This window comes from Dromaius novaehollandiae, chromosome 3 (assembly GCF_036370855.1).
Source record: "Dromaius novaehollandiae isolate bDroNov1 chromosome 3, bDroNov1.hap1, whole genome shotgun sequence".
Lineage (NCBI taxonomy): Eukaryota > Metazoa > Chordata > Aves > Casuariiformes > Dromaiidae > Dromaius > Dromaius novaehollandiae.
The window spans coordinates 74,851,909-74,859,826 of NC_088100.1; the positions used below are offsets into that span (position 1 = coordinate 74,851,909).

General features: G+C 41.9%; 1 non-coding gene across 1 annotated transcript; it reads right to left on the reverse strand.

Annotated features, from left to right (window-relative positions):
- Positions 1-7,613: 7,613 nt before the first annotated feature.
- TRNAL-UAA (transfer RNA leucine (anticodon UAA)) lies at positions 7,614-7,696 on the reverse strand. Its single transcript has one exon. It is a non-coding gene; the product is annotated as a tRNA-Leu (tRNA).
- Positions 7,697-7,918: the final 222 nt, after the last annotated feature.

Sequence of the window (7,918 nt, forward strand, 5' to 3'; positions counted from 1 at the left end):
TCCATGGATTCATACCATAAAATTCTTACCCTATCACAGAATCACAGAATGGTTGAGTTTGGAAGGAACCTACCTGATATTCTTTTTTGTAGCAAAAAATATTTTGCTCAGGGGGGCTGGGCAGGCAGAAATACCACAAAAACTGGATCCAGTTACTTTCAGTATCTCTTCTTTACTGATGTGTCAAATATCTTTTGGGGCAGGTCAGCTGAATGAATGCAGCACAACAGGTTGGGTATGTCTCTGTTTTCAGTTACAGAGCACTATAGGATTTGTTATCTGGCACAGATACATTCTGCACTGTCATAGTTCTGTCAAAACACAGATCGTGGAAACCCTGGCTACTACGCTAGCTAAATAAAAATTAAAATTATATTTAGGCAAGTTTCCAGAGAACCCAGCTATCCTCATAGCAAAGCAAAGCATTCTGCAAAATAATCAAAAATAATCCAAAAGATCATGATAGTGGTCACAGTAATTAAATAAATCAATTATTTGTGTGCTGAAGATAGTAACAAATGGATTTGGAAAGCATTAAATAAATGGGGTTTCTGAACTATGCTGATTCTTCATGATTCCTCATTCACAGGGAGCCACACATCTAGGGCAAGGAATAATTAGCCACAGCCAGTAAGCAAAGGTTGTTCAGGAGAGAGACGATTAACATCTATGTAAACCGAGAAGTAAAAATTTTTACCCGTAGCTATTGGGTTACCAGAAAATAGCACTGGATGAAGACGAGAGCGATCAGTCACCTTACCTTCTCTCAACTTAATGGACAAACATCATTTGTTAATGCTACAGCTCCCAGGTACCATTTTAAAGGAAATGTCTTATCAAAGTACAGTAGGCTAACCTTGTAGATCATGAACTTTAATCATGACGCGTGAATGGTCTTCTAATAATTAATGCTCTAACAGGACTTTGGCTTTCAATAAGCTCAGGCCAGACACAGGCAGCCATTTCTTATAGGAATGTAACTGCACATATTTATTAAAAAAAATATTGCATTCTCTTGGCCTTTATGTGGACAAAAATTACAAAGAATGGTTTTCAGTATATAAAACTAAGCATCTGCTTAGATCTTTACACAGATTTTGTTTTTCTCTCAATATTGCTGTCAGTAAAATGTACATAGCAGCAAACTCATGTACCCAGTGGGTGTCCTAGTACATATGGCAGCAGGTATAGTTTCTTCATCTTCATCTCAAGATGTTTGGGAACAAAAATCTAAGCACAGGGAAAACACAATCATTTGAGGCTTGCAAGCAGATATATCCAGGATCTGTAAGCTTGACATAAGCTTAAACATAAGGAAAAATATTAAACATAAATAAAAACTTTTTTAGACATAAGAAAAAACTTTTTTACTGTGCTGTGTTTTTACCGGGTTTTTTACTTCTTTCTTTAAGGGTGGTTGAACAACTGGACCAGTTGCCCAGAGAGGCTGTGGAGTCTCCATCCTTGAAAATATTCAAATCACAACTGGACACAGCCTTGAGCAACCTACTCAAGGTGATCCTGCTTGAGCAAGGGGGCTTAGACTAGATGATCTCAAGAGGTCCTCTCCAATGCCAATTATTCTGTGATAAACAGAAACAGTTAACTGATCTGCATTGTGTGCATTAGGGAGCCTAGAACACATAAGAAATTATCTCACTATAAGAACAGAATTTTTCTGCAAAGAAATGAGGAATCGGAAGCAATCTCAGAGATTAATTTTAGATCCAAGTAATGGGAAATTATTTGTTTTGTTACATGTTTCTACAGTTCAAGATTGAGGGACACTTCAAGGAAGCAGTGCAAATGTACAGCCAAGGCAGAGGAGAGACAGTACATCTGCAGCTTTCAGCAGCAGCTAGCTGCTAAACCAGCTGATGTGTTTCTTGATATGCACATAACAAGCAAAAGGTGGGAGCATGAGGGAGAATGAAACAGAGATATAAAATGGGACATGTGAAGCTAAAATACATGTGCAGGTCAACCACTAAACAAGTATTACCTGGAAAACAGAACTCACTAATGCAATCTATATTTTTCACCAGTGATTCCACTCACATGAAAAAGCTTGCAACAAATAATGAAATAGAAAGAGACAAGTGTTGGAAATCCACTGAGGTCACACACTCAGGGAGTAATCTCTTGCCAAGAACTGTATGAACCACTTTAGCCAACACTTAGAAATGAGGCAGATGAGGTCTGAAGGAAAGAGCCTGTAGCACTTCCATCTCAGAAAGAGGGTCACAGTCAGGCAGATGGTGAAGGAGAAGAAGCAGTCAAGGAAAATGAAGAAATCTTGAAAGTGAATTCCTCTCCTAAAATCATTAGAGAATGGAAGACATTTTTGTGATTGCACATTTAACAAGGCCATCTCCAGAAGATGGTGCACATTTTCTGCTGTCTTCAAACAAAAGCTCTTTCCTGATAGGAAAAAAAAATAATTCATTCATTCAGATCAGTTTAATGCAATTGAAAAAAAATTCCAGTAAAATGCATGTTAACATGCTTTAAGCCATGGCAAGAATTCCCAGAGATTTATAGGCTACAGGATGACCAGTTCAACAAATGTTCCACATTTTGCCACTTTCATTTTAGGGCACTAACAGAGGTGCTGTGGTGAATCTTGCTGCTGTGATGTAAATTATCACTTGACTGCTCTATCCTCTGAGAGGCTACTGCCACTGTAGCAAAACCAGCACAAGGGAAAATGTTCCCAAACCGAAGGCAATTTAGTACACAGTCTTTTAAGACTTTCAGAAACATCCTTTGGTAATAATTCTGTGATGATCTGAAGTGTTCTCAAAATCAGATGTTTGTCTAATGAGAAGAACTGGCAGGAGGGAAAGTGTGTCCACACCTTGCTACTCCAGTGCAAAGACTCGCCAGGGCTCACCTGTCAGAGTCATTAGAGTAAACCTATCTCCCTTAGCAGTTTAAGTTGCTGGGTTCTGCACTGAAGTAAGTGATACACAGACCCTTGCTCTGTGTTACCAGCTTTGCAGTCAGAGCAGCTGAGCTCCCTACACCACCACAGCAAGATTCCCCAGAGTTTGCTGTGTGGACTGAACTAACATAACTGAAAAACTTTCCTCTTTGCTCATCAAAACCAAGAAAAGCAGTTAAGCAATCACTGTTGCAAGGATCTGTTTGAGAGTTTGTGTTGTAATACCTTGGAGAAGGAGGCAGAAAACAATTGGCTAACACTGCTAATGACACTTGGCTGCCATAGCTCTCAAGTCCTTTAGAAACGATTGTAAGAAACTGCTGATTAGATCAGACACAGTCAGCAGATGAGGAGCATGGTAACTGTTGAAAGTGAACTTGCACAGACATGTGTATACACATAGACAATTTTGTCAATACTCTTATAATTACTGTAGGTAATCCTGATAATCTTTGCACAAGTGTTGTGAGAACCGTGAGAATCCAGAAAAATGTGATAGTCTATTAAAGATGCTTGCCCTTGTGCAACGGCAAGAAAAAAGAAAATAAGAGGCAATTCATGACGGATATAATAAAATAAGGCAGGAATTGCAGCAATAGCATGATATCATAGCATAATTTTAGCCAACAGTGTGCAGCCCTTTGAAAAAGCAGGTGAAGCTTTTAGTCAGCAAGACTATCCAGACAAGGGCAATGATAGTGATTAGAGCTGAAACAAGCCAAAAGACTTGGAGGGGATGTGCTATGTACAGGAGCATCTCGAACATCTGAGGAAAGGGGATTAATCCTTCTTTTTCCACACAGATGCCAAAATGAGAACAATTCAAGAATGAAGGAAGTTATTTCACATATCGGATGGTCAATCTGTGATAGTCTCCATAGGTCACAAAGTCATAAACTGTAGATAGACTTCAAATAGGCCAGAATGTTTTATAACCAGTAACATTATATGGAGTTATACCTGCTAATAAGAGGCACATCTTACTTTCCAGATTTTATATTAATCTGCTCTGAGAATCAGAGGAATTATTTTTCATCCTCAGTATAGCATTATACAAAAGATCCAGAACTTTTCTTTCTTTTTTTTTTTTTTTTTTAACACCATTTTACTCAACCCAAGGTTCTGGTCACTGGAAATGATGGAAAAATGATCTAACCTGAAGTAACAAATAATGTGTCTCCATCACACATGAAAAGTAACTTAAAGAGCTGTTGAAAGTTTTTAAAAAGCATTAAAATATATTGAAATATTGTCTCAATACTATTCCACCAACAGGATGTCTTCTAATGGATTCAGTCCCCTTCTGTTTATGAAGAAAGACACAAGTCTGAGGTAAATTATGGTTTGCTATTTTCCAGAAGATTCCTGCCTTGTTCAGCACACACATTGTGCAGTGCTTGCTGGCTATGCAGCTGTTCAGTATTTTGTGAGAGCTTCACAGTGTGAAGTGTGGCTCCACACTTAATTTATTTCATGTTATTTTCCGAATTCATTGATATTCTACTCAGGGGCTTGTCTAATATGACCAGATTACATAAGTATCTATCTGATCACTTCACAAACAAGAATTAGTTATTTCATAGCAACCCATTTTGTAGATGGTCTACTTCTATTATCTCCATTTTACACAATGGGAAATTGAGGCACAGAAAGATTAATGTTAAATATTAATTTGACTGCTCATTCAGAGACATGTAATACCAAATTTTCCACAGACTGCTCAAAATACAGATCCACAGACACAGGTGAAGTCAGTGTAAGTTCTACATTTTTACATATCAGACTGAGGTTCTCAAGACGGATACCACAAAATGAGCAATATGTAAATGAGTGATTGCTTATGGAAAATCTATTTTAACTGACTTGCTCCTCATCAGACAAAAGATAGGCACTGGCAAAAGAAAAGCATCCAGAGCATCCATCTAGAGCAGTGTTCAACTGTCTTCATATGAAGCTCTTCTCTCATTGCAGAGTTTCTAGCATTATTTGCTATACATTTTCCAATTTCTTCAACAAATGAGGCAAGTACCCTAGAGATAATGGTGTCCTTAAGAAAACAAGTCATCCACAGAATGGAATCCTACGAAAGCAATACTGTGTGAAGTAAAAGCTAGAGCATAATGCCTGTATACAAGAATGTCAAATTGCAAAGGCAACCACCAGTAATTCATGAGGTTCACAAGGAAACTATTAAAAACAAACAAAGAAACAACCTGCTTGATGAAATAAAAATCTTTAATCACAATCATGGTCAGCTCCAGAGCTGAAAGGTATATTTACATCACACCACTCCGTCACTTCACCTAAAATAGAAACCAGTACCCCTAATAGCTTATCCTTTTCTTTATGCGTGCGTGTGAGGAGGGGTTGGGACATATTTGTTACCAGTACATTTTATAAATATTTCTTGAGATCAGGAAAATGGTAAAGCTCAAGAACCTTGTGTTCCAGTCGGGGAGCTGTATCTCCATACACTCTAGCAAGTTACAATAAAAAGTAAGGAACACAATTTCACCAAAGGACTGAGGTAGGTTTCCTGCAAAAGAAACCTCTTAAAGGAGGGGTTCAGCCCTCAAAAGAAGCATTTCTAACCAGGAGCTCCGTTTCTTCTCTATTGCTTTAACATAAGAAGTTCTTTTTTTGTCAGTGATCAGTGTTCTTGTAGAAACTGAGATTATTTTTACTTTTCACTTTCCTTCCTTACAATACTGAATAGCTGCCACTAATTCATTTTGTAGCTGACATAGCTGGGACCAACTTTTCATCAAGATCAACAATGCACGCACAAAATCTACCTGAGCATATATTGTATGGACACACAGGCATGTGAACAGTCACACAGGCAGAATTACCCAATTTGTAGGCAAAGATGTGGGTTTCTGAGGGCAGACAATTTCCATTACAATATGGCAGGTAAAATATACACTCAAATATGCATCATTTTTTACTTATTTGTACCTTAATGAATAATAGGAACTAAAGTTTCTATAAGAAAACATTTGAACCTGTCAGTACTGCTTTTTAATGAACAATTCTAGAAAGCAGAGGATGCTTTGCATTTGCAATTTGACTACGAGAAACGTCAAAAGAGATGACAATATAGGTGCTTACATTTCCTAGAAATTCACAGCATACCACTCTTCTCTTCTTAACTCCGCCCGGCTATTAAATTTCTGTGCTTATACCATGCCCATGTTCATGATACCAGATGTTTCATCTTGGATTTCATACAGCATTGAAGGCACATATCAATCTCTATCGTTTCTTGAGAGTTTATCCCTATTTCTTCATCCTCTGTATCACACAATATTTTTGGACTGAAAGTTTAGAATCATTTTTTCATCTCAAATTATAGTGAAAACTGTGGCTAAGAACAACTATATTTACCTTTATGAGAATTTGGAGAGGACGCTCTGGCAAACACTGGTATTTTAAAATGTTTCAGTCTGTGCTTGATTTGTACTTCTCACACCTCAGATACACTGTCAAAAAAGCAAAATTATGTTACAGATAGCAAATTAAACATTGCAACGTGTACAACAACAGGAACATCTGCCCTGCTAAATAAAAGCCAAGAGGTTAGTCTGAAAATACTGCTCATCTAAAAGTATTGCTCATTCTGCTTAGCTTTTAGCTTGACCGCTGGCACGGGTTAGGGTATAGCCAGCACTAGGGATGATTCCCAGTAAGGACCAGGTTTGCCTTCAGTGTCCCCCAGTGACATCTCAGCAGGCCTGACACCCTCAAACATCCCTTACACAGCCTCACCCCATGCCCTAACCCATGCAGTACTTACCCTCAGTATCATGTTATAAATACTCTCCAATAGGTTGTGATACAGCCTTCATATTTAAGGGACCTGGAAATGAAAAAAAAAAAAGGCACAAAAATGTGTATATTGTGCTTTAGAGCTACAAAGTCACCACACGGGGGTCCATGAAGATCTGCGGCTAACTGCTACAGAGTGTGGCACGCACCCTGAGAGCGGCCCTCGGCCTTGTTTAATTTAGCTGTATTTAATTTAATTTAACCTAGCCTTGGCCAACGGCGAGAGTCCTATTGCCTCAGGCTGAACCGGGCTGCTACACCTTCGGGGAGTACTGGTTCCGACGCACTTTTAACTTACTAATAGAGCGGATGCGGGCGGCAGGCGAGGTACCCCTCCGGGCGGATCAGCCCAGCCCAAGGAAGTGAAGCGCCACGCCCTGGGCCGTTAACGCCCGCTGCCAAATCCCCCCCCCCCCGCCGGAGGTCACCGCGGCTTGCAGCGTCGCCGCCCCGGCCTCCGGCAGCGCTGCCCGCCGGGCCCGGCTTGCAGAGGCCGCACTGCTGCCTCGCAAAACCCACTGACGGAAACAACTTTAAGCCCCAGACCCCGTGTAAAGCAGCCGGCAGTTCAGCCGCTGCGAACACGACGCAGCGGAGCGGCGCGGCCAAGCCAAGCCCGCTTCCTCTCCGCTCGCTTTACACCGCTGCAGCCCGCTGGCAGGATCAGCCGAAGCGCAACGGCGCCAAACTCCGTGACACCGGCCTGCGGGCCCGTCCCGCCACGCCGGCGCTGCCGCCTCGCCGCTCGGCTCCCTGCGGCCAGGCCGGGCCCGGCCAGCTTCCGCCTCGGCCTCGCGCCCTCCCCGGGGATTTAACGGGGCTCCCGAAAAAAAACGCCACCTACCAGGAGTGGGGTTCGAACCCACGCGGACATACGTCCATTGGATCTTAAGTCCAACGCCTTAACCACTCGGCCATCCTGGTGCAGATACCAAGACCACACGCAGCCGCTCCTACATACAACGGCGGCTCCCGCAGGCTCCCGGACGCCGACGACCCTCGGGCCGGCGCGGCACCCCCGTCTGCCCCCGCCCCGCCGCGCCTGCCCGCCTTTATTTTCAGCGCGGGAGGGCGCAGAGCGACGCGGGCGACCTCGCTCGGCGGCAGAGGGAGGCGGGCGGGCAGAGGCCGGCGGGGAGCCTGTCC